Raw genomic sequence first — 27,587 nt, 5'->3', positions numbered from 1 at the left:
TCATTGCCAAGCTAGTGAATTTCTTGGTTGGTTACACATCCTCATTTTCATTTCAAGATGCCATGGAAAGCATTCACTGCCAGGCAGCAATTAGTACTTAATCAGGTCTTATGGCTGAAATATTTGTCAGCAGCAATGGAGAGGAATAATTTGCTTCATTTCTGAAGTTCAGCACTGTCCTCTATGTAAAGTGATGCTCATTAGCATTCAGAATCATTGCATGGACAGCCTTTTCAGTGCTTGTTCTCAGATGGCTCTTTTTATCACTAGGAATGATTAGTGCCCTTATAAAGAGGCCCTTCAGATTTTTTTCTCAAGTACAAATTTCCTGTTATTGTTTACAGAATATTTGTTTCTAGTTCTTTAGCTTTGTATTAGATTTTTAGGTTAAAAACATCACAATATTCTTCCTTTTTCTGGCAACTCATTTCAACTTTTAGATGGAACTGTGCCTTCTGGGATCCAAAACAGCTCCCTGTGCAATGTAGAAATGCACACAGACTGATTGAATATTACAAATCAGCCTGTTTTCCCTTACTATAAGGAAGAAAAGGATTATTATATCTTCCATTTCTGTGTATCAGGAAAGATAAGTGTAGAATAGAAGCATAAACAGAGAGAATGCCCTGCCCCCATCTTTCCAGGAGACACATGGAGCAGTTTCAGAGAAAGGGAAGAGAAAATCAAGCAAATAGTTGTGTTGCAAAAATTCAAATAGTGCCTGTGCTTGTTTCCTCTGTTATAGATGTTAACAGCAATAGCTGACTAAAACAACTGAAAGGCACAGCTGCTTTATTCCACATCCTTGCTGATTCTGATTATATTACAGAGCTCCAGCAGCTGGTCTGTACTCACAAAGACCATTTTATTAGATATTTCTAATTTCTATTGACACTGCATCAGCGGATTTTAAATTCCCACAAGCAAGACTTCAGAGAAGAAAAAGAGGTGAAAGCAATCCTTTCTTTACTTATCTGTGAGACTAAACTATATTACCATATTTTATATGTAAATTATTCTTTACAAGAATTCTAGAGCCTTGCAATTCAATTAATATATGACAATACTTTAAAAAATGAGAATAGAGAAAAACTGCAGAGCAAGTTTTGGTGTTTTGTTTCATTTTGGGGGGGGTGTTAGTTGTCTGTTTGGTTTGTTGGGTTTTTTGGATGTCACATTTAAAACCTTTAATTTCTGTCTTTGAGTATTGGATTTCAGGGTGAATCATAAAGAACAAAGCAAGCATAATTTGTTCAAGGAAAGGGTTTGCCTAATTTTAAAGTAGTCTAGATAAATATCTTCATGGGAAATACCCATCAATTGGACAAGCTCCAATTAGAGTTTTCTGGCTTATTATTCCCTGTAACTGTTTTTGGAAAAGAGAGGTAGTAAATTTTAAACTATCAGAAATTTTCAATGTTTCAATATGTGATCAGAAGCTGATGATTTCTTAGCTTAGATTGGGACAACTGAGCCAAAATGTGCAAAAAGATTCAATTTTTCCACTATTTTTAGCAGTTGAACAATGCTTTCCGTGGTGCAAAAAAACCCCCTTTTCAGTGAATTATATAGTCCTTTAAAAATATATTTATATTTTCTTTTCAATTTGAATGTCTATTTATTTCTACATTCCAGAAAGCAGTTTTTTTCTTTTCTTCCCATGAAAGGTATCATGTTTTCATGCAAAACATATTAGCAATAAATTATTATTGAACCTAAAGTCCCTGAAGTCCTATCCATGTAGCATCATTCTAAGAGCAATGACATATGTCTTATGAAACAGAATCCATTACTCTTGTGGAGGCTCAAAATGTGGACATTAAAGACAATATTAGAAGGCTTACATTTTCATTACTGTAGATTCTGGGAAGGAATTGCTTGAATACTAATTCTTTGCTGGTGAGTTCATACTTTTTGTATTTGCATTACGAAGAAAAGCAAATAATCATGATGATCCTGTTAATCAAGGTGTCATGGAAATTAAAGGGGGAAAGTTTTTTTTTCCTTCAAAATCAATGACTGTAATGCTTTAGGTTAAGTGCTACCAATTTGGAGCAGAGTGGTAGAGTTAATTAATTTATCTTACATTCTGTCCTCCTATTTATACATTCCCACTTAATATTTACATTACCTGAGAGCAGGTCTGTGCTTAACTAGAGTTCATCTTACAGTTATATATATTTTATTAATTTCTCTTTTGAAGAATTGCTTACCAACCAGTTTGCTCTTCTCTAAGGGACTAAATATAATGAAATAAATCTTCAGTTTATGTTGTTTCTCTAAGTTGTCAACAGCTTTTGAGATGTTGGAGACAAATTTTAATCTTTCAGCCATGCTTATTTTCCTTTCAAATATAGAATGCAATTATTTTTATATAGAATATATAACATGCAAATATGTTTACCTTCTCTATCAGTATGTTTTAATACGTAATAAAAGCATCTGCTTGTCTCATATTCATTTAATTGGTGATATTAGAAGCAGGTATGAACCTGAACCAAGCCTCCACAGAATCCCATGAAATAAATCTGTCCATTGATTCAGTGAAACCTTAGGTCTGTAAATACTGAATCTGTGCTCATGTTGGAAGATTTTTTATAATTTTTATTATGTTCTTGTTCTTTAATTTGCTTTATGAAAGTGAAATAAGACTCAGAAGTCTTACTAAAATTCAAAAAACTTCTTATCCTATCAGGACACAGGACCACAGCATGGCAGAAATGGGCCAGTGCCTGTGGAGATAGGTCAGTCCCACCCTTGCTCAGAGCAAGGCCAGCGGGTTGTGCAGGATCATGTCCAGATGAGATTGGTCGTGTCCAGGGACGGAAGTTTCACAACTTTTCTCTGCATCTTGTGCTAGTGTTTAACTGCTTGCACAGTAAAAATGTGTTTTCTCCTGCTTAAGCAGAATTTTGTATGTTTCAGCTATATTTCAACTTGTCCCTGTTGCCTCTTGTCATGCCAGAGGGCATCACAGAGAAGAGTCTGTCACCACCCTCATGAGGGTCTTATATACATGTCTAAGATCCTTCTGTGCCTTTTTTTCTCCAGGCAAACACTACCAACTTTCTCTTTTGTTGTGTAAGAAAACTACCTTCACATGCTTCTTCTTTTTTTTTTTTTTTGGTAATTAAACCTGCTTCTGCTGTAACTCATAGTGTTGGTAGTTTCATTTGCCTACTAATAGCTAATTTACTCTCAAATGTATACAGGTACTCCAATTAAGCTAATTATCTAAGTTCTGTCTCCTTTTAAAGAAAGACAGCATATTTGCGTTTTTCTTCCATTCTAATTCATTCCCTTGGAGATCTCAGAGTGACTCTCTAGTGATTCTATCAGTTTAATAGACCATTTTTAGTATTCTAAGGTTATACTTATCTTCTTGAAGCTATTTCAAAGTATCTGAGTATTTCAAATATTCTCTGATATGGTCCTTTCCTCTTCCTGGTTGAGATTTTTTTTTTTCTTTAACTACTGTGATTAATGGGAATGATGGGACTAAAAATAAATATGCGTTTTTAATTACTTCTGAGTTCTATTATTTTGGAATATGAGATTAGTAGAGCCATGTTCTGCCAAAGCTGAATACTTAATGAAAATGGCTTGCATTAGTAGTAACAATTATTGCTAGTGATAGTACTCTCTGATGCGTTTTTTTCCACTTCTCCTTAGAAAGAAAAGAAAGGACAAGAGCACTTGGGCAGTACAGAAATGTGCAAGGCACTAATTGAGACCAATTCATCTCTGAATGTTCTAGTGGTGGGATGATTTAGCATAGTTATGCTTAGTTTCACTCTTTTGTTCTTTGTAATGAATTTTAAAGGGAGCTGACTGAGCCAAAGGGAAAGCAGGAAAAACTTTTGAAACCAGAATAGCTCAAAACACATTAAAAATAATTCAAATTGATGATAACTCAACTTCAAATCCTCTGTAAGGAGCTGTTTGTTAGGAAAAGGCCCTAAGCTTCTCTCTGAAAATTCACTGAGACTGGAAGCTGCTTTTCTTGGTCATGGCAGCAAATCACTAAGATACAGGCAAGAGGAGCTTCTCTGACTGGCAGAAGCAGAAAGGAAGAATTCTGTATGTCATCACAGGAGTTGGCCAAGCAGCACAGTAAAGAAAAAATAAAGGTTTATTTTTAACAATTTTATGGAAGTTCAGATACATAATAGGAAAGTGGCAAATAACTTTGAGAGATTTCTTTCCTGTTTCATATCAATACCTCTTTCCTTGACAAAGATTCTGCATGCAAGAAAGCCAATGGGTTAGCTTGGCATAGGCTTCAGACACCCCAACTTCATTTAAGAATTTCATACTTTAAAGTGCAGTACAGAAAACTAACCACACCTGGATTTGTTCCAAGTTTGCAATATCAGTCTTTGAAGGAAGTTTCCATATTTTTTGCTTGATGAAGATACAAGATCTTTCCATGCTCAGAGTGAGAAAAAAAGAAATTAAAGAAAATTTCTACTCACGGTAAGAACACATTCTAGCCTTTTCTTCATAAAATAGAATACTTTGAATTCATTGCATGTTATTTCTTGGCTGAACATAGAACTTCTCTCAGAATTTCAATGCAATATGGCTAACAGCCAGAAAACTATGCCCATCCATTTTCCTTTTCCCACTGAACAGAAGTTCGAGTATAGTGTTACTGTGTATTCAGATCCACCTTTTACATAGAATACAACATGATGAAATATTTGACTTTCCAGTGTGAATATTTTTTGTGGTTCAGAAACCTTCTTATTCCCATGTGCCGTTTCTTCTTGCACCAACCCATGGAGTTAAGTTTCCTCTCTCTCTATTCAGGTGGTTCAGAGTACCATCTGTGTTTGTTTGAGGACTTGCAAATACAAAAAATTTGTAGAAAGGCAGATAAGTATAAACAAAAAAAAAATCAACAACCCCCATGTCACAACAGATCATATAGAAATAGAAAATTTGGCCATCTACAAAGTAAAACTTAAAGTAACTTAAACCTTGGGATGTTTTATGGGACAAGACTAACCATTCCTATCCTATCTCAAATGCCGCCTGCCTACTATATTCTGTATTAACTACCTTTTTCTCACTGGGATCTCAGAACACTTCTATCAGCTGTATGCTGTGTAATAATTTTGTCTCTTGAAATTTAAAATTTGTTTTTCAGATTATTGTTTAGCAGCATGGATAGATATGAAAATTAAATGCAATTATTCATGTGATGACTTCATACTCTTTGCAGTCATATAAGAGTATGCCTTTTGCATACTTATGTTTATACGTATATAATGAGTATGCTTATAAGGCATATAATTATGCCTTTTGAATGCAAACAGGTAATTGAAGTAATCTCACAGTGACCTTACAGTGGTACAGGAATACTGATTCTTGCAAACTGAAGGTCAAAGGGAAATGGAAGAACAGATTGTAATAAACAATTGATTTGAAAACCATTTGTCTTTTTTCGAATGCTCATATGCTAAATTATGGAAAGTAATTAGTTTGAAAACTGTTTAAAGTAACTACTTATGATGGTCTTATATTCCTAAATTTTAGAATTAATTGATGAAATATGTTGAATATTTTCTTTTGAGCCTTAATTCTGACTCTTAGATCACCTTTATCAGTCACTCATCAGAATAGTTTTAATCCATAGAATGAGAAACTGAAGAGAGCAAGATAGAGTAGCTCAGGATAAAGATATGGAATCATATACCTAAATCTACTAGGAAATTATTTCTCACCTTTGTACTAAAAGACTCAAAAAGAAATAAAATATAAGTGCAAACTGTGTTTCTAAGGCTGAGATGTCATTCTTCTAACTTCATGTTTACTTCTAACTCACTTTCAAGGACACTGAAGCCAGATATGGTGATCTCTGTGTTAATGAAGGTTGGGTTTAGCTCTACCACAGCTCATCTGAGACAAGAATAAGCTGTAAAGGGTTGCAGAATTGTAAAGTATGAATTTTATTGCCAGAAACCTATTATTTCTATTTTAAACCCTATGTGTCTGTTTCAGTGTTTTTACTTCTGTCATCTCTAGGCAATCCTAAACCATTCACAAAACGCTGTAGATTTGTTACTGGTGTAGGAACAAAATGTACAGAATTCCTAGTAACAGACTGACTTATTATTCTGTTCTTTTAATAAGCCACCTGCATTAGTTTAGAGCTTGAGCTGCAGTGGTTTCTGCACTACATTTAGTGCTGAAATTCAAGACAACAGTTTGATCAAATGATTGTTTTAGCCTTTTTATGCACTCATTATTGGCTGCTATCATGGGACTATGGATAGTTTAAGAGCATTTAGGTCTTGCAGCTGTAAGAGTTTATGAACTAGAAAGCTTACGTGAGAGTTTAGTCCTAAAAGTGCTGATCAGGTAGTTTTGTCTTTCTGTCTGTCTGGGGAGATTTTCTCTCCTGAATTTGCAGTGATTCCTAGATTTGATTAAGTACAGAGATGGTAGATTAAAGTAAATAATTAAGCAAGCAAATAAATAAATAATGTTATCTTCAGGCAGTGGCAACCAGGTTTTCAGTGAAAAAATTAGGAATGTCATAGTATTTTATTATACCATTTTAAATCTGTGCTCTAGGATTCATGCAGTCATGGATTCATGCTGAGTTGGAAGGTACTCACCAGGACCATCAAGTCCAGCACCTGGCCCTGCACAGGACAGCCCAAAGAGTCATACCAACTGCCCCAGAGCATTGTCCAAATGCTTCTTGAACTCTGTCAGGCTGGTGCCGTGGCCACTGCCCTGGGGAGCCCATTCTTGTGCCCAAACACCCTCTGGGTAAAAAGCCTGATGTTCAACCTAAACCTCCCCTGACCCAGCTTCAGGCCATTCCCTTGAATTCTGTCTCTGTCACCACAGAGAAGAAATCAGTGCCTGCCCCTCCTCTTCCCCTCACAAGTTGTAACTGCAATGAGGTCTCCTCTCAGTCTCCTCTTCTCCAGGCTGCACAGACCAAGAGACCACAGCCACTGCTCATACAGCTTCCCCTCAAAGCCCTTCATCATCTTTTTTTCCCTCCTTTGGACACCCTCCAGTAGCTTTATATCTCTTTTATTGTGGCACCCAGAACTTCCCTCAGCACTGGAGGTGAGGCTGCCCCAGCTCAGAACAGAGCAGGACAATCCCCTCCCTTGCCTGGCTGGCCATGCTGTCCCTGATGCCCCCAGGCCATGCCTGGCCCTCCTGGCTGCCAGGGCACCGCTGACTCAAGTTCAGTTTAGGGACTGAGCAACCATCCTATCTGTTAGGACGTAAAAGTGCCCTTTGATATGAGACATGAAGTTACTCTAAGACAGCAAATTTAACCTACCTAGGGACAGACATGGATTTTCCATTAGGTAGCAGGAAAATAGATATTAGTAAACTGCATAACAATAATAATAATGAGAATTGCTTGAAAGCTGATTCCAAAGTTATCTTAAAATAGATCTTAATTAAATTTAGAAAACTATCTGTTGGCTTTCCTAGCAATGAAAATTGATAGTGATGTTGGAGAATACCACTGAAGCTAGTGGAAGCCTATGGTTGGAATTAGGGTTTAATAAAGTGGAAGGTGTGAACTGACAGCAAAATGATGTAAGAAAACAGATTACAGAAAGAAACTGCTTGTCAGAAAAAGATGAATAATGTCTAAGATGCTATTACTGAGGTTCACTGAAACCAAGACTTATGATTTACCTTTAGTATTTAGAGGTTTTTCACACTAAAAATCAACTTCTAAGAAGTCGACTCTAGGTGTTGGAACACTGGTTCAATTCTCCTGTTTCCACATTAGAAATGCTATTTCTATTCCAGGGATATGGTAAGGACTATGACTTAGATATACTGATGCTGTAGCAATACATTAAGATCATACTGGTAGACAATCCCAAGGTATATTTAGAACCATGATTACTGACTTTTTCAAAGGTAAACTGAGGAATAGAATCATCTAGGGAGTTAAGAAGTTCAGCCTAAACCAAGAATTTACATTCACATATGTAAACCAGAACTTACAAAAAAGAAAGTTCAACAAATTACAGACAAGACCAAAAATAAGTTCAGATTATTCAGTTTAGCGAAAATTTAGCACTGTCACTAAACTCAGTTTGAGGCTTAATAAATTAGAAACTGTGACTGTACAATAAGATAGTCACAGAAAAAGAGATGACAAAAAAATTGACAAATTTGGTGTTGGACATTTTCGTAATAAAGTGGCCCAATCTCTTGGACTGACAATAAATGCCTAGTTGAAGCAAAACCACAAGAAATCTAGATAAATAATTTTTAGATTTCTCACCGAAAAGAACAAATAATTTAAATGTGTTTAGAATCTTGTGGAAATTTGGACTTAGGGATCAGTTAGAGTTTAAGTTAATTGAATTTGGAAATTAAGGTATGAGAGTAAGAAAGTCTGAAAAGATTACACCGGAGAATACAAGGTGGTTGGTTGTTAAGGTTAACAAAAAAAATAGTATGAAGTATTTCTGAGCGTGAGAGAAGCCTAGATTTTGTGAGAGACAGCAAGTCTACGAATAAAAGGAGACTTTAGAATATCAATGGTGCAAGAAGATATGGAATTTCTGAAGCAACAAAAGCATGCCCAAGGAAGTCTGGTCCAGGAGAACAACTAGGACAAGATTAGGAATGGCATCTTAAATGTATCCCAGAAAACGTGTGGAAAATTGTCATGAGGTTTCTCAAAAAAAAAAAACCAAGATAGAAATGATAGTCTGAGGAATACTGCAATGACCCAAGGGTAAAGTATGAGTCAAAGAAAGTGGCTAGGTAAATATGTGGTTTACTGCACAAAAAGTAAATGGGTAAGAGATAGCTTGCAATTAAATGCAATGAGATATGAATGAGAAGTTTGGGACACCTGAGAATATGCTAAAAGAAAGCTTAAGAGTAAGGTATTTGTCTTTTTCTATGAGAAACTGATGAAAGTTTCTTGTGGTTTGACACTGGCCAAAATGCCAGGCATTCATGAAAGTAGTTTGCTTACTCTCTCTTGCTAGAGCTGGTAGAGGAGAGGGAAAAAAATTAACAAAGGAGTTAAGAACTGGGAGGAAAAAAAAGAACAAAATAGGTTCAAATTTAAATATATAAAGTAAGTTTATTTTTAACAGATTCAGAGGACAATAATGAAATGTAAAATAAGACTTTAAAACACTTTTTTGCCCCCAGCTCCTCCCTCTTTCCCACTGACAGCATAAGGAGACAGGGCATGGGGAGTTTGGTCAGTTTGTCACTTGAGAATTTTTCTGTTTGTTCAGGGAGAGGAGTATTTTTTCTGCTATGCTGTGAGGTCTGTCCCACTGGCAAAGTCTTCCCAAAACTGTTGTGGTATAGGTCACTCACCCATGGGATGTAGTCTTTTAAAGATAGGGTCCTTGCTCTAGTTTGGAAGCCAGGGCCCTCTCTCTCTCCCCATCTTTGGAAGTAAGGGCCCTCTCTCTCTCTCTATCTCTGGAAGCAGGGGCCCTCTCTCTTTATTCAGGTCTTCCACTTGTTCACAACTTTCTCTGGCATCCACCACTCCAGTGGGAGCACTTTTCCCACAGACTTGTGAGTGGATCTCTGCATCCTCCGTGGACTTCATGCATTACAGGGGGACAGTTTGTTTTACCATAGTCATCATCACAGCCTGCAGAGGAATCTTGGCCACAACACTTGAAGCACTTCCTCCCCCTCTTTCTTTTCCCCTGACCTTAGTGCTGCCATGTTGTTTTCCCTCACATGTTCTCACTTCCTCCTCTTCTCTGACTAAAAGAAAAAACTGCTGCTTGTAGGTACCATTGTCAACAAGGTCCAATAATGCAGCTTTTTGCAAGATCCTGCGGTGCTGAAAGGTTGATCTTGTCTAGGTGCTGTTGGGGAATTGCTCATCATGCTTCTGCTGCCAGCCAGGCGACCCCACTGCCATCACGTGGGTGGTGATGGCTGCCATGGTGCTGGTGTATTTAATGTCTCTTCATGCAAAATGCCGAGAAGGGAAAGCTGCCACTAGCCTTGTCCTTCTGCAAGCAGTGCAGCTGGGTAGGGGTGGCCAGGCAGGCAAGGCTCGCTGCAGGCTGTGCTGAGATGGCAGTGGCTACGGTGGCACATTGCTGCGGGCCATGCTGGCATGGTGGCAGCCACAGTAGCAACCATGGTGCCTCCCCCTCAGAAAAACTGAGCTTGTGTTATTTTGATTTTTTTCTTAAATATTTTATAACAGAGGCATTACCAACCTCTCTAATTGGGCCAGCATCACGTCCATCTTCAGAGCTATCAGAGATTGGCTCTGTCAGACATGGTGGAAGCTTCTAGAAGCTTCTGACAGAAGCTACCCAGTGGCTCCCCTGGCTACCAAAAGCCAGGCTGTGTCAAACCAACACAAAGGTTCAAAGTAGATCACAGCTAAGGTAGACAAAATAGTATTCTTAGGACAGTGCCCAAAACATTTTCAAAGGATGCACTTTTTTATGATGTGTACTTATTAACTCAGATTCTAGATGGGATGGTTTGTTGTGATGCTCGCGAATGGTGTGACTCATGAATGAAGGAACTGGTACTGAAAATTATGATCAGTGGCAACTATGGCTGTGAGAAACAAGTAATAATGGATTTCATGGTCCTGACAGGACTGAAAAAATCAAGTTTGAAGAGCAGGTCCCTGGACACCAGGGGAAAGAAAAAATATCTCTTCAGGAAACTGGGATAGATCTGTGAAGGACAAAGAAATTCAGTTGCATAGGACAACATCCTCCACCTTCAAGACAGGTCTATCTCAACTTTCAGGGAAACATCTGGACATATCAAGAGACTGGTGTGGCTAAACAGAGAACTTATGACTGAGATTGCAAAAAGGTCTGTACAAAAGCTGGAAGTGAGGACAGACTGTAATTCTAGCCAAGGAATTTTCAGTAAACCTTGCCTCATACAAGAGTAGACCAAACAGGATGCATCTGAGAATGCTGAGAGAACATGCTTCTCTTGGCCATCTTTGAAAAACTTACAAAACCTTTTATGGTTGGAGAAAGGAAAATGTAGCCACCAGCTTCAAAACCTGCAAGAGAAACATTCGAGGGACCTACAGGTTGGACAGTTTCACTCTTGTGTCTGGGAAAATTATGGAATAAATGGTCTTGGAAGCCATTTCTGGATGCATGAAATGAAGGCTTCTGCAAATCGCCAGTGTGAATTTATCAGGACTAAGTCAGGTAAGTGGATGAGAGGGAGCTGTTTTCTACCTTGTAGGAGGTGAATCTTGACTTTTGCAGGTGTTTTGATCAAGTTTCCTGTAGAATCTGGGTAAGCAGCATGGCATGTCAAAATATAGGTGGCTGGCCTACTATCTAGGTGAAAAAGTGGCTTAATCAATATAGAGGTTAATGAATCAGAATCCTTGTTGGGGTTGAAAGCTCTCTGGGTATATCCTGGAACCTGTTCTGTTTAGCATCCTTGTCAATGGCCTAGATGACAAAGTGAAATACCTTTCATCAAGTTTTGAACAAGAGAGGGATAAGGGCACAGTCCATAAAATAAAGAAGCAGAGCTGCACATCTGGGAGGACCATACTGACTGTCCCATGGAATGAAAAGATGTGGAGTATTGCATCACTGTCAGCTGTGGCAGTAACTCTGCAGGATAGGTCCTTTGGGTCCTAGAATAATTTTCTTTTCAGCTGGAAAAGATCTTTAGATCAGTCCAACTGTTGGAAGTGTGAAGCTGGGAAGAAAATAAAAGCTCAAACATGATGGGGCCAGTGGTGATCTCAATGGACACTGAAACCAGATGGAGATAAATGGTTTGTGGTGCCATGGCATCAGAGGGTAGCACAAAGTGGGGTAAAAGCTGCATCATCCTGTTATTTCTGTTGATATTGAGGAATGTTTTGTACAACTGCAACCAAAATAGCCATCGTACATATTCCATAGAATGTGACCATGAAGAACAAAAACTTTGACCACAGTTCCACCCAGAGTGTACCTAACTGGGGGATGAGAACTCAACATGGAATTTGTAGGGACAGATTGATGGGTTTTCCCTCCTTGCTCTCCCTAGAAGGGACATATTTTGCTCAGTCTTTTATCCTCATCTAGACCAAGTGTTTTCATCTGGGAAATTAATTTTGTGATTGCATTAATATTGTTAGTGATAGATATAGCCGTTGTTGGGGGTTATGTTCCTTTCCTTTTGTTCCTTTTAACTTAGGGAATTTTTTTCCCATAAATTGCTAGGAAACACTTTTGACTGGGTACTTAAAAAAAAAACCCAAAAGAAGTGGCCAAGCTCAGGGGAGGAGGGCATCTGGTTGCACTTCTCTTATCTGGGAGTTTCTCTCTGAGGGGTAGAGATACTGTGAGAATTGGGCTGACTCGAGATGAGGCTGGAGAAGCTGCTTTCTGTCTCTCTCTCTCTCTCTCTCTCTCAGCTTTGGATGAGGACAGTTGGAGCTGCTGCTTAGAGGAGGGAATTCACTGCTACCGCCAGAGCCCAGCCCAGGGCTGCTTCTGCCATGGGATGAGCCTCTGCTCATGAGAGCAGCCATTGGGCTAGGACCTTATTATCACCTACCTCACTAAGAGAGAGACCTATCACTGTCTGCTCGGGTGCCTGGGATCTTGACTCGCCCCTCTCTGCCCTGCAGGGAGCCGGGCTGCCCCTGTCCCGCTTCCGCCACTTCTTCAGCAGCGCTCCGAGCTTTCGCTGCACTGTAGCTCCACACCCCCTGCCTGCCCCGCAGTTCCAGACACAGCTCCAGAGCTTCTGATACATCTTGGCTACCACCCTGGGATTTCTGCTTTTTCCTGCCAGCCCAGCTTGCTGTTTCCGTAAGTCCTGCTGGAGCACAGGGATCGGCTGCCCCAGGGTTTGTGCACCACAGCCTCCCCGCCATCCCTGCCTGTCCGGGCCGAGCCGCCATTACCGCGCGCTGCCCGAGCCGCGCCACAGCGCCCCCTGCAGCCGCGGGGAGTCAGCGCACCCGCCCTGCCCGCCGGGAGCCAGCAGCGCCCCTGCTGGCTGCGAGCGGAACTGCACCAGCGGGGGAGGTGCCTGCGGCCCAGAGACGGCTGGGACCGGGTTTGGGCCCTGCTCAGTGTCAGCGCCACAGCTGCTGCTGCTGTTTGCTCTGTCGTGCATACTAGGAAAGAACTGTTATTACTGCTCTCATATCTTTGCCTGAGAACCCCTTAATTTCAAAATTATAATAATTTGGAGTGAAGAGGTTTACATTTCCCATTCCTGCCTTCCTTAGCAGACACCTCTCTTTCAAACCAAGGTAGCCATTCTGCAGCTAATGTGTATATTGACAAAAATCCCAAGGTACTCTATCTGTTGCATTTAATAAACACATTACCTTGATGGTTCTTTTGAATGCAACTGGACCCACCCATAGTTAATATTTGTGCACTCATGGTTGGGCATGTTATGTTTTTGCAACAAAACTAACACTGTCAAGTCCACCAGTAAACCATGCATTTAAGCACATCCTGATGAGGAAGCTAACTGAACCGAGCCTGCAGTGAACCCTGGCAGTAAGCAAACAGCAAACAGCACCATGGGCTACCTCAAAATGAATGTATTCAGTAGATCAAAGAAAGTGAATACGGCTCTTCAACTGGCACTTGGGTTATACTAGCCCTGCAATATGATGCAACCAAGTGTAGGCTACCAAAATGGTAGGATCTGGAACTCATATCCTGTGGGGAGAGGCTGTAGCACTATGGCTGGTTCATCCAGGAGAAGTGTTGATACCTACTACCAACTCTGTCTCTGACAGGAGAGGATCAAGCAGGCACCACTATGTTTTTCACAGTGGCACATGTGGGAGGGAAAGAGGCAACAGTCATTAGTTGAAACATGGGAGGCTCAGTCTGGACATAAAGAAGAATCACTCACAGTGAGGAAAAATATGATAGCCTGAAATATCTGTCCCTGGTGGCTTCCAGACTGGGTAGCAACTTGGCCTGAAGGCACTGTTGAGTCTGCTTTGGCTGGGAGACTGGATAGAGAAGACCTCTCATGGTCTACTCCAGTTGCATGACCAAGCGATTCTAGGTGTTTCACAGGGTATCAGCAGTCTCAGGCTTGTGTTACATTTTAGTAAACAAGAAACTCTGAGAGAGACAAATGCAGCATTTGAAATTAGATTTCAAATTAGGTTTAAGATGGGAGTGATTCAGTTTCTGTCTTGGCATGTAATTCATATGATTGAACTGTGAGCCTAGGTGTGTGAGTGTAGATTAAGGACTAGTAAATGAGAAGCTCTGGAATGACAGTAAGTATGCCATTGGTTATTAGGTTTCCCAGGGGAAAAATTAAGACTGTCACCACTCTGAGTATATTGATCTAATCAAGCCTTTGCCTAGTGCTAGGTTTTGGAGATGGGTATTCTTCAGTGTGACAGTATGAGCACAATTAAAATGCATGCCAAAAATAAATTTAGAGCAGGAACCACTTGGTTTCTCAGTGTAAAAATTAGAAGAGATATTCCACATAATACCAATGGACCTAATTTAATTTTGAGATTATGGTTGGGGGTTAGTAGACTCCCTAAAATGTCTGTAAAAATGACAGATTAAACCAGAACCCAAAAGGAAGAATAGCATGATACCAGACAGTATTTTCATGGTTGAAATCGGAAATGTTATACCTTGTTAACACTGAACATTGTGCAAAATTATGGTTCACCAATACTGTAGTAGATGTAACTGTCACTAACACTGTCAACTCAGTTCAGTTGGGTAAACAAGGGGAACTGTTTTCACCTGTGATACTTGATATTCTGCTTCTTGGCCTTTGGCTGTCTCTCCAAAATGGCAAAGAGTTTGTCTCAAATCTGGGTTGTGGTTTGTAGGTTGTGTCTGCCAGCCAACAGCAGATGTGAAAATAGGCTTAGAGCTGACTTTTTATTTAGGGCTCAATAAAACAGATTATGTAGAACAAAATTTAGCCTCATTACCAAAGTTATTAAGAATGTTAGCCATTAAGGCTCTAAAGGAGACTATGAGTTGCGCTTCTGTAGGGCTTTACTTCATGTTGGCTAACCAAGAGCCAAGATTTCATAAATTTGAAGATAATCTGTTCTAAGATTTCCACTAAAAATCAAATCCCAAAGTGGGCTTTTAACAGCAGATTCATTTTCATGTTTGGCTGTCTTATGACCCAGTGGTGCATTAAGGATAAGATTAAGGATAAGGATAGAGTTTGTGCTAGAGTTTAGATAAAAGGATCACCCTAATTTACAGTGATTTTGGAGTTTTATACCAGAGTAAATTGTTTAAACATGATGCTTTATTTCCCTGTGGATTTTTCTGGTCATCTTCTGGTAACATTATCTGTTCAGAGGTGTAAGACAGATACAGGGCTGTAGTAAAAGCTGTGGTTTACAGACATAGAAGCTGAACAGAGAAGAAATCTCCTTTTGTTCTTCACTCCAGGCTTGCCTGTATTTCTGTCCTTTCTCCATTCCTTTTCTGCTGGGAATTGAACCACAAGGCAATAAGCAGAAAAGAAGGAGAAAGAGGTATGCTTCTTCCATAAAGCTTGTGGTAATGGACTGTCTGGGGGGAAATCAGATTCCTAAATTTCAATTAAAGATATGGAGAATTTCCTCTACTAGCCTTGTGCTGAGCTCTGGGAATAGAATCATGCTTGGTCCAATAGTTTTCACTAAGTAGATTCATACAAGATCTAACAAAGGCCACAGAGTTCAAACAAGTAGAGGTATCCCTGTAAAATTAGTACAGAAGCAAAGACAAAAGGAAGTATATTGGATATATATAGGATTTTTTAGCTTTGTTGAGGTGAGTAGGGCTGAGATATCCATTATCTAATGCTAGAATTATTAGGAAGCTTAGAACTCAGGTTAGCAGGTGCTAAGGGCTAGGAATACTGCCTGTCAAGAAAGGACACAAGGACTCACATTAGAGCTGAACCTGACCAGTCTTGTGCTGTTATAATCTGACCTGCCAGGTATCACTAGAGCTCTTATTGAGGTTGGGGTATAGTTAAGAGTCTGGTCCAGCAGTACTCAGTGAACTGGATTTTTTTGCCTCATCCAAATTCTCTTACTGAATTAGGGATAGGAATATATTCATGATTGGTCCCCCACATGAACTCAGGGGCTGCTGAGTGTCATTGAGTTTAAATTGGTGGCAGAACTGGTGTGAGTAAAATTTAGTGTGCTGTACTGACTTGTGTGTCTGGCAGATGAAGTGGGGATTGCACAAAGCTCAGGACTCAGAACTTGGGTAACAAAGATAGGTTTACTGGTGTGTGCTCAAATGTCAGTCAAACTAGATGAGGTTCCAGATTTGACATGCTCTATGATTAAGTTTTTTTCTGGCTCATTACCTATTACTGGACTAGACAGGGCTGATGAGCTGCTTTTGGGAGATGGCAGGTTCACTGTCAGACACTAGGTTGTGTTGTGGTGTGACATACCCAGGTTCAAATTCTATATGTTTATGTACTAAGCTTGTGGGCGCAAGGGGCTAGATGTTGCTGTAATGTGCAATGTGTGCTGCTGTCATAGTATTTTTTTGATGAAAAGGTGTAGTTTGGTTGAGAAGGAAAGGAAAATGATTGTGTCTCTGCTTACCATTCCAGGAACACGTCAGCAGCCAAGGAATTAGTCACTGAATGCAAGACAGGAAGATCTTTTGGTGTTTTCCTTGATGGCTGCTTCTGCTGATTACCCTCAGGGAGGCAAATGCTGGAAAGAGTAATTATCTCCGTAATCTTAACTGGATTTCCTGATCATCCTTTTACTGCAATATTAATAATATTGTTCCAGTCCCTCTCAGTAGTATTACTCACTTCTCTTAATGATGACACACTCACCACTGGCAAAGTTTAGAACACACTAAAAGTGTGTCTGTCAAGGAGCTAATAAAAAGTACCCAGCTGTTCTGATAGAAAGAACTGGAGTGCAGCAGAAGAAAGCATGGTTATCCAAAATGCTCTTCAGGAACAACCTAAAGGTACATCCTATTAAAATTACTTCTGTTAAACTCCTGACTACTCTTCAGTAAAAGAGCATGAGGATGAGGTGATGGTGAAATGTTTTTGAAAGAAACTGGGTATTCTTTGGCAGAAATAGTTGGCATAGTGAGGGACCAACAGTAGCAACAAACCATCATATTCTATACATATTACATATCCTGTAAAAAATGTTCTACTTATATACTCTTCCATGTACTCTCCTATGCCATACCCCTAGTACCACATTGCTATTCTCAGGTGTGAAAATCCACAGAAAACCCTCAGAATTGCTATTGTATTCCTTTGTGCTCTCCTGAAATATGGGGGATGCTTGTCTGAGTAGCAAGGATTTATTAGGCATAGTGCTGTACTACTAGATGGGTTTTCAATAAAGTCTACTGTTTCAGGAAACTAAAAATGCTCTGGTGTAAGAACTACTGAACAGAAGAACATTTTCATTTTATAGATGTCAATTAAAGATTTGTCTGTCAAATAAATAAACTTATTCAGAAAGTTATTAAGAATGAAATAATTATCTCTGTAAGATTTCATGTAGACTTATATAAGAATAACTCCAAAAGAGTTAGTTATAATTAGGATCCTCTGCTTTATAAAATAAATAAACATAGAATATCTTTCAGTATTTTGAGGAGATACTAAATTCAGACCTGTTTAATTTAAAAGGTAACCTGACTTTGAGACACTATTTCTCTAAAAAGTTCAGTTATTTTTCAAAAGTAAATCAAAATTGCTGTCATGAAATCAGAAGGAGATGCAGGAAACCAAATTAGCCAAGAAGAGTGCAATGAGAAAAGACGAATATGAATTGTAGGTGGAATAGGTACTTATTGAGTGTTTTTGGATGTCTTCCTTACATTCAGTAAAGTCCAAAATGTATCTACCAAACTGGTAGATACGTATATTGTATCTGGTAAAAACATAGCCAAAGGACATTTTCCTTATGCTGCAGAGAATTAAATTCTGTAGTTATAGACTTCCAATGTTCATAAGGAAAAAAAAGAGAAAAAAACTCTTTGGCGGTCTGTTTCTGATTAGTGAGATCACATTATAAAATAGACATACATTTTTTAAATGTTGCTTAAGAGAAGGAGATAAGCAGAGAGAATCTGGAACATCTCACTGAACAAGTGTCATGGTTTTAAACCCATCTGAACGTGAAACACCACACTTGTTCAACTCTGCCTCTCTTCCACCATCACCCCACTGGAATGGGGAGGAAAATTGAAATAAAACTTGTATGTTGAGATAAGTGAAGTTTAGTAATTGAAAGTAAAGTAAAATAACATAAACAATTAAAATAATGATAATAAAAAGGGAGAAAACCAAATGATCCACAGTACAGTTACTGACTCCCTTCCTGGACCCAGATCAGCCCCTTCCAGGTAACTCCCCCCAGTTTATATACTGGGCATGATGTTCTGTGGTGTGGAATATCTTTTGGGTTGGTTCTGGTCACTTGTCTCAGATATGTTCCCTCCTGGTTTCTTTTGCTCACTTCCTCACTGGTGGAGCATGAGACAAAGGAAAAAAATCCTTGATTTAGGATAAACACAATTTAGCAAAAACCCCAAACATAACCAACCCCAAACATTACCAAGACCATTCTCATTCTGTACCCTAAACACAGCAGTGGAAGAAATTAACTCTGCCTGAGCTGAAACCAGCACAGCATGAAATCACAAATTCCCAGTAGAAGCATTTGAATAACAGAATGAAAAACCCAAACTCCTTCACACTCTAGAACTTTGCTTGTATCTTTGGTATTATAGCACATTGACAGTAGATCAGACTGCTCAGGTAATGATAAATCCACTGTATGTTAGAAAACCCATTTTGTTCTCTTATACTTCAAACAAGGGTTTGCAAATTTCACTAATGCAGAAAAAAAAATAGGTGGTACTAAGAACAATATACTTTGTGTGAAGTACTGGTAGTTTGTACCACTTTGTAGAAGTGGCAAAGCAGAAGTATTCTGCAGAAGCTTAGAATTACAGCTTTTCTTTTTCTCTCTTTTTTGTTTTATTTTTATTTTTAATTGCAGGCATATGCCTCTGAAAAGAAAAAAATAGCAGCTAGTATATTTATGCAATTTGTTCTTGCAAAGACTCCAGAGGATGAGACCACATTTTTTTTTTGACTTTTTTTAAGTTAACAGCTAAGTAAAGTACATAATTTCTAATGACCTATATCAGAGTACCTAAAATAATTAAAAATAACTTCAGGCACTTCCATCTTCTTGGTGGAGCAGTTGCCTTTAACAGTTTTTCTCTTAATTTTAAAGCTCTAATTCATCTTCAAGGGAGAGTCTAGTCCAAACTCAAGGGAGATCAGTGAGATGTTTGTCTTTCCTTGGAGATTTTTGTCTAGAAGATATAGAATGATGGAGATTCTATAGACATGACTTGCAGTATCTTCTGTGTTATTTTTACTGTAAGAATATTTTCACTGTAGAGTTTTCTTAATTTTCAAGATTTAAATGAGAAAAACAGTAGCACTTTTCTGTTCTTTCTTCACTCTGTTAAGTTTTCATCAAGAATTAATATATACATACATGTAAGCAATGTATATGTAATAATAATGCATATGTACAGAGCTTCACAGAGTTTCACAGAACAGTCTGAGGTGGAAGGGACCCAGAGGGATCATCGAATCCAATTCTTAAGTGAATGCCCATAAGGAGATTGAATTTGTGAACTTGGTGTTATTACATATCTGCGTGAATGTGCAAATATATTGGTAAATTTGTCTATCTGTTCATAGGTAGGTTCACATACATTTTTTTTAAAGCAGAGGACCAGAACTGGTCACAAATATCTAGCTGTCTCCCTACAGCTGCTTCAGATTATCTGACATCTGTTGTGAGTTTATAAGGCATGGATTATGCACCCTAGGGTGTTGTTAGGAACGAAAGGGACCTCCTAAAGATCATTTGAATGCTGTATGTAAAGTTACCACAAAATTTTTTCCAGATGGCAATAAATACTTGAAGTTCTATTGCAATCCTATATAATGACCATACCTATTTTGCCAACAGTGATACCTGAAACAGTGGTTTAAGAAAGCATCTCTTAAAGAAAGGAGCTTCAACTTCAGCTAATGAAAAAAAACCTTATATTTTTCTGTCCTGAGGACCAGAATTGTACTCTAAGCATACAAGAAACTCATAGAACTCAAGGAACTCAAAAAAGGAACTATTGTGGGTGAGCTTCAGCACAATATTTCTTGAAAATACACACATTATTAAAGCACATATACTTGCGTGCCACATGTTCTTTGATCTGTTGTGATCTGTTATTAATTTCACCAAGCAGCCTCTACCTCAGTACAAAAGCTTCATGTATGTGTGTGTATATGAGTGTGCACATTGTGTGTAAGACAGTACATACTCTCAGTTTAGCCACATTCAAATGTGAAAGGAGTGAAAGTTCATACTGAGTTGGAAAAATATAAGACCTTGGGTTTTGTTTTTGGGAAGATGCAGAACAAGACAAAGAAAAGGCAGATGTTATACTCCATTTATTTTCATCAGAGTAAAAACAGTGAAAGTAAAAATAGATGAAAAGCTGCTTTCAAAGATTGATGAGATGTTATTTTAACAGAATAAATGCCCTACATACACTAAGACTCTGGTAAGTAATGGTGTTTTAGATGACAATAAAAATTGTTTCTCATCAAAAAGGAAAGATGTTTTCCAGAAGTTTTGGATTCATCTCAGTGGAAGTAACAATAAAACTGCCTGCTATGAATTTAGGAAGTCAGGGCAAATGGCTACTAGACTTACAAAGATGGCCTGTGCAATTGTTTTCCCTTACAAAGTCAGTGTCATAGAATTCACTGTGGGGGCATGACAATCACATCAGTATGATAGATGGGTGTCATGGGGGGGCCCCACTTCCTCTGTATAGTCTCAGTGTGGCCAGTACATCCAGGGTGCATCAAACTCATCTTTCTGTGCAAGCTACATGTGCCCAGTATATCTTTATGCAGATGGGAGCAGCATGCTCAGGCTGATTGCATCCGCTGATGTGCCCTGCACAGCACTTCCACTCTCATTCTCATCTGGAATTTCCTCAGTGAAAGACACCTTTGCAGGACAATCCCATCTGTGAGAAACAGAAGGAAAAAACACCCTGAAGAGGTGCTCCAGCACATCTTATGGAAGACAGAGTTAATTGCTATGGAGGTTAGGGAAATGAGGAGCTCACTAATGAGGCCCTGGCCTGAGTACTGGCATCACAATAATGATACTGATCTTTCAAGAGTAATTATTCTTGCAAACATATACATAAGAGTTTTGGGAAAGGAGGATAGTCCTAACAGTTGAGGGGCATAGAATTTAGAAATCTGAACATTATATTTTCATTGTTCCTGATCTTCTTCTTCTTCTTCTTCTTCTTCTTCTTCCTCTTCTTCCTATATTGTGCTAATATGCACTGCACTTTAACACTACCTGGTTAATTTTGAACTTAGAAATGCTGAGAAAGATGAAAACTTCTAGAGGTAGTTATCTAACTAGTAGGTAGTTAGATAGGGGAGTTAGTTATCTAACCCTTGACTGAAGACTTTAATAAAAAAGTAGCATTTTTATGTACCATTTATATTCAAACTCTGAAGCTCATATCTTTCTTAATTAAGACAAAAAGTGATCAGAGTCTTCATATATATGAAATGTTTATATCATTCTCCTAGTGTGATATTTTATGATATTGTGATATTTTAAGACTGATGCTAGTATTTAATAAAGTATTATTTTTCATGAGGTAGCTCTTTCATGAGCTATTCAGGACATGAGATATCTGAATTCTGTGTGAACCTCAACATGAGAAAACTGCCTTACAAACCTCAGTTTTCTGGTAAAGCCTGTGGATTGTGCTGAGCAAATGGCACTGCTATTCTGGCTCTTGGAGCTCTGACACTGTAGAAAGGGACTAGAGAGAGTACAATTCAGAGCACGCTGAACCTGTGGTAGAAATTAAAGTTCATGGCTTTTACAGCACTGGGTAAACCCTGGTAGCAGGCCTGGCTCACACCATGATATGTGTATTTTATTTATTCATCAGTGAGAGTAGGTGTGCAGCTCAACTCTCAAGAGTGAACACCAGGTTATTTTTATCTTTCCTGTTCTAACAGACATCCAATTTGTCCCCAGGAATCAGAGACTAAAAGTGAGCTAAACTACCCCCAGATATGTGCATCATTGAGGAACCCTTAGGAAAGAGGAGAGGCTGAGCTGTACAAATTTTGCATTTCCTTATCTGAGTCCTAGGGCAGGAGATCATCCCAAGAGTAGCATGCAGGAGAAACTCTGTTTTGCCCATGGAAAGCTGCTGAATGAGGAGGAAGAATGGAGATGGTGGGGTCCAACTTCAGCTTTAGATGCACAGCAATGCCTTATTTAGATAATGTGCCTGAATGGGTATATCATCAGAACTGGTGAGAGCTGAGATTCACAGTTGTCCTTCAGGGTAAGCCTGCTTCCTTCAGCAAACAAAAGAGATGGAGGTGTAACAATGGAGGAGGATGCTTTACATTTGTGTGTAAGATTGACCCGGTTAAATTTATTTTAATAAGGAGCAACAGTCCATATTCCCTCTTCAAACAGTAGAGCTCTTATTTAATACTAGCACTTTTTTAGATTGGTCTGAATTTTGCATTTGGTATTACATTAGAGAAGGGATATTATTTGATAACCACTGGAGATAGAATAATATAGGAAGGAATTTGAGTGGTACTGTTGCTTAAGCTATTTTTTTTTTTTTATTAAAGTAAATAGGACTGAAGGTGAGACACTGAGATGAATCAAAATATATCACAGGTAAAATTGTGAAGTAGCTAGCAGCTTGAAAGCACAACAGAACTGTAGAATCGTGGAAGACTCTGACCTGGAAAGGACCCATGAGGGTCATTGAGTCCAGCTTATTACTCCACAGAGGTCAACCAAAAAGATGAATGATATATCTGAAAGCACTGTTCAAACTTTCTTTGAACACCAACAGGCTTGGCACTATAAGCATTTCTCTGCTGAATCTGTTTCAGTGCTTGACCAGTCTCTCAATAAAGACCTTTTTCTTCCAATATCTGTTCTAGATTTTTCCTTGACATAGCTTTAATTTATTCCCTCATGTCCCAGCACTAGACACCAGAAAAAAGAGATCAGCATCCCTCTCTATTCTTTCCCTCATGGTGGATGTTGTGGACAACGATGACATCACCCCTATGCCTCTGCTACTCTAAGATGAACAAACTTAGTACCCTCAGCTGTTGCTCATAAGTCAAACCCTCTAGTTCTTTCACCACCTTTGTTGACATCCTTTGAACACATTCTCATATTTTTCTATGCTGCTTCTGTTGTTGAGCCCAAAACTGCACACAGAGGCCCCACCAATAATGAGTACAATGAGACAATGAATCCTCTTGATGCTAGGATGTGGTTGACCTTTTTGGCTGCCAGGACATACTGTTGACTCACACTGAACTTAGCATCATCCAAAACTACCAGATGCCTTTCTGCAGAGCTGTGTTCCAGCCTCTCATTCCACCATCTATACAACATCCATTTTACACCATTCCAGATGCAAAATCTGACATTTTGTCCTTGTTAGACTTCATATAAGGGATGATTGCCCAGTGTTACAATCTCTAAAGGTCTCTTCAAGACCTCTTTGCCCTGAAGTGGCAAATAATAAGTGGATCCTCCTAGTTCAATATTGTGGGCAAACTTACTTTTTGAGCATTCTGAGCCTGTGTTCAGGGTAACTGATCCTAAGATTGACCCCTGGGGAACATATTCGTGTCTAGTAGCCAGTCAGATGTTGCCCCACTTACCACAATAGTCTGAGCCTGACCCTTTAGCTGATCAAGTTTTTAAAATACTTGGGGTTGAAAAGGATCACTTAAGTTCATCTAGCCTTGTGTCTCTTCAATTTAGGGCGTGTCCAGATTGCTCAGGACCTTGCACTGTCAAAGATATCTGAACTGATTCCATAGTCTCTTTGGACATCTCTTGCAGGTCACCTGTATTTATCTAATGTAGCTTGAGGTATCTTTTATTACTATTCATTAAGATGATGAATGGTGGGTAGGCAGCCTAGCTTCCTTTCCTTTCCCCTTTCCTTTCCCCTTTCCTTTCCCCTTTCCTTTCCCCTTTCCTTTCCCCTTCCCCTTCCCCTTCCCCTTCCCCTTCCCCTTCCCCTTCCCCTATTCACAAAATCATCACAAAATCATCACAAAATCATCACTTTCATCAGTTTTGTATTATGGTAGCATACATAATGATCTCTCTTGTCATGTTGTTTTTACCTCCCCACTTAATGCATTATTTAGTGATTACATAAAACTTTTAAAAATTTTTTTTGTCAGGCCAAAAGGATTGTCTTCCTCAGTGTGTCCTCTGTAGTCTTTATAGCCCTCTGTAGAGCTATAAAGAAGCATCTAGGGAGAAAGATGGTTCTGGACAGGTGAATAAAACCATCAAAAAATCTGGTTATCTTTTGGTTTATTTTCATTCACTTTCTGTAAACCATTGATTTCTCCTCACTTTGACCATAACAGATGTGTTCCTACCCCAAATGCACAGGGAATGCATACTGAAACTTTTTCAAATGAGGCTTAAGTGCACTCTATAAATGGTTTTATCAGTATTTCTTCTCTTTCCCCCCACCCGCCCCCAAGTCTTTGCATCTCAAATCCACTACGTATTTTATTGGCACAATGGTGTTGCTCTGATTCATTAGCATAAAGGACTTGCTGAAAGATGACTCCTGACGGACCACAAATTGAAGAGCACTGGGAAATCCTATGCTGCTGCAGCCAAGATGTCTAATCTGAGATGTAATGGATTGCTTTTCCACAGTATTGAGCAGCAGCAAAATTAACAGTGGGCTTCACTGTTATGGCACTTTGGTTTGGATTACTTTTTTTATTGAAATTTTTAAAGGAAAAGAATAGATCCACCACATGGTAAAGATTCAACTTTCTTTTAAAATGGTTACGTGTATCATATATGAAGAAATTGCAACTCTCTGCTTTTTGCTCAAGTAATTTTTTAGGCAACCCGCCCCCTAGTCTCTAATGTAAGCCTAAAGGCTATAAAATCAAGAATTTATTTTCCCAGCAAGATTTGTCACTTCTTTTGTAACTGTTAAAAGTGTATTTAAGCAGCATATTACACAATTTTCTATTTAGCATACTTATTCTTCTTGGTAAAATTATGTCACAAAGTCCAGCATCTGCCTAACTTTCCTGTAATCATCTTTCATCATGTAAGACAATCAAAAGAGAAAAGTGAAACAAGATCCCAAACCCCTATATTATTTTCTAGTTCTATAACCAAATATTTTGACGTAGGTTAAGCCCAGCAGCACAGGAGACAGTCTAGACTTTATTAGAATTTCTATAATATTTGAAAAATATTCAGATCCTTTGATGAAGTAAAAAGAAGCAAAACTTGTGAATCTCTTCTATGATGTGTATTTATACACTCAGTTACTCTGAAATTAAGAAAGGGAATTCCTTGCCATATTTCTAAACGTTGAAAGAGATTTTATGTACTCAGTGTTTTGAGGGTTTTTTTTTTAATCTGGGTGATTTTCAGGACCAGAATTTAGTAACTGTTCCTCAAAATTTATACAGTCATGAGCAAGAATCTTTGACCTGTGAAAACCAGAAAAATTAGATGTGCATGCTTACATTACACAGAACTGAATGTTTAAGAATCTCTCTCCTGAGCAAATAAGATGACTTCAGGTCTCAAATCTATTTTCAGTTAATCCCCCATTTGATCTATTTATGCTACTAGCTGTCAGCTAATTTCAATGATATTATAAGGTCATTTGTGTAGGTACTTGTTAGAGGATATATGATTAATGAAATTCTCACCACCGCCTTCAAAACACTGGCAGCAGTAGGAAGATTATTTAAACCAAAGAAGTGTCCTGAGTAAAGAAAACAATAGGATTGTAAACTCAGAGAAACCCTCAGGGAAAGGGACTCTGTTTACTATATTTATAGTGGGCCCAGTTTCAAGACACAGGAGAAGAAACACAAACATTCACTGCCACAATGGATTAGAAAAGGTCTCTTTCTGCAAATGTTAAGATCAGGCAGTAGTAGGTTAACAGGACTCTTACACTGCTAATAAATTGAAAAGCAAATGGCTACACAAATCTGATAAAATCTTCTTGATCTCTGAAGTTTGTGAAGGATTATTTTAGCAATTTATGTCTGAAGCTCTGTTAAATTCTGAAGGGGAGAAATTGAAAAAACAAGTGAGTTCTGGAATTTTAGCCTACATGGATGTAGGGTAGCTTTGTAGAAAAAAATCACACAGTACTAGAAAAGAGAAAGAGATTCTTGAAACACTCTTGAAACACTTCAAGAAAGAGATTCTTGAAACACTCTTGAAAACTGAGATATAATAATAAAATCTCACTTTTTTTTTTTTAATGTTCTATATAGTTATGACAAAAGTAGTGTCCCAAATATAAAGTTTCATTGCACTGGGACCAGAACTTTCTCTATGAGGCTGTTTCTGTTGCTTTCTCAGCTCTGCAGTACAGGAAAAAAATGAAGAATAAGAGAGAAGCCATGGTGTTTAAATGACATGTACAGTTCCTGGAGAATTCTATGGAAACAGCAAAGATGAACAACATGGACAGACAGACAGTTAGCTCATGCATCTTAATCTCGGGATGTTTTGGGTGTATGCTTTCCACAACACTACCTGGACTGGATTGGGAGTTGGATTCACTGTATGTATTTCCCACAGAGAGAAAACCTTTTGCTGGCATTCAAGAGTGTCTCAACAAGTCATATCTGATAAAGAGTGATTCTGTGTCTGAGAAAAATTCTGCTAATGACAGCATTCTGTTAATGTAGTGTAATTTAATAAAGCCATTTTTGAAAGAGAATGTTGCCTCAAGTTTAGTGATATGCATATTATTTTGAATGCCAGAATTTGCATGAAATGAATTGGGTCATTTCTAATTATCCCCTTACTTATATTTTATCTTTCAAATATTTCTCAGATAAAGAAATATGGTCTAAAAAGGCTGTAAAATGCATAGTAAATGAAAAAAGCCAAAACCATGTTGGAAACATGGTTATTTCCATGGGCCAAATTCCAACTTTACTCACAACTGTGGCCAATACCACTGAAGTTAATGGAGTTGAAAAGGGTGTAAGTTAACTCAGAGTTGGCCTTGTATGTTTCCAGATTTGTCCCTTGTGGCTTACAACAGAAGGAAATTATTTGATTTTTTAAAAAAACAAACTCTGACAGCTTGAGGTGGAAGCTAATGTCTCTTTTTCTGCCAAAAATCATATAATTTGGGGTGGAAAAATATACTTTATAGTCTATGATGAAACTAAGTGCTTACTGGATGTCATACTGAAATGGGATTGTATTCTCCAGATTGCTGTACAGTTAGCATAATGATATATAATGGCACATTTTTTCCCCTGTTATGTATTTCCCTGCACTCTGGCTGTTACATAAATACCAAGTTTATTGTCTTACAATACGAAAATCAGTGTAGATTGATTGTCTTACAATCATTGTTAGCCATTCAGGGGACAGGGATTTGTATAATTGCTGCACAGTCTCATTG

General features: G+C 38.5%; 1 long non-coding RNA gene across 1 annotated transcript; it reads left to right on the top strand.

The window, feature by feature from the left end:
• Positions 1 to 753: 753 nt before the first annotated feature.
• LOC143692032 (uncharacterized) lies at positions 754 to 26,766 on the top strand. Its single transcript, XR_013179892.1, has 5 exons — positions 754 to 948; positions 10,475 to 11,189; positions 16,585 to 16,958; positions 20,015 to 20,180; positions 26,525 to 26,766. It is a non-coding gene; the product is annotated as an uncharacterized LOC143692032 (long non-coding RNA).
• The last annotated feature ends 821 nt before the right edge of the window (positions 26,767 to 27,587 follow it).

Source organism: Agelaius phoeniceus, chromosome Z, assembly GCF_051311805.1.
Source record: "Agelaius phoeniceus isolate bAgePho1 chromosome Z, bAgePho1.hap1, whole genome shotgun sequence".
Classification (NCBI taxonomy): Eukaryota; Metazoa; Chordata; class Aves; order Passeriformes; family Icteridae; genus Agelaius; species Agelaius phoeniceus.
The sequence above is the reverse complement of the archived record's forward strand: the minus strand, read 5'-3'. Positions and strand labels throughout refer to the sequence as shown.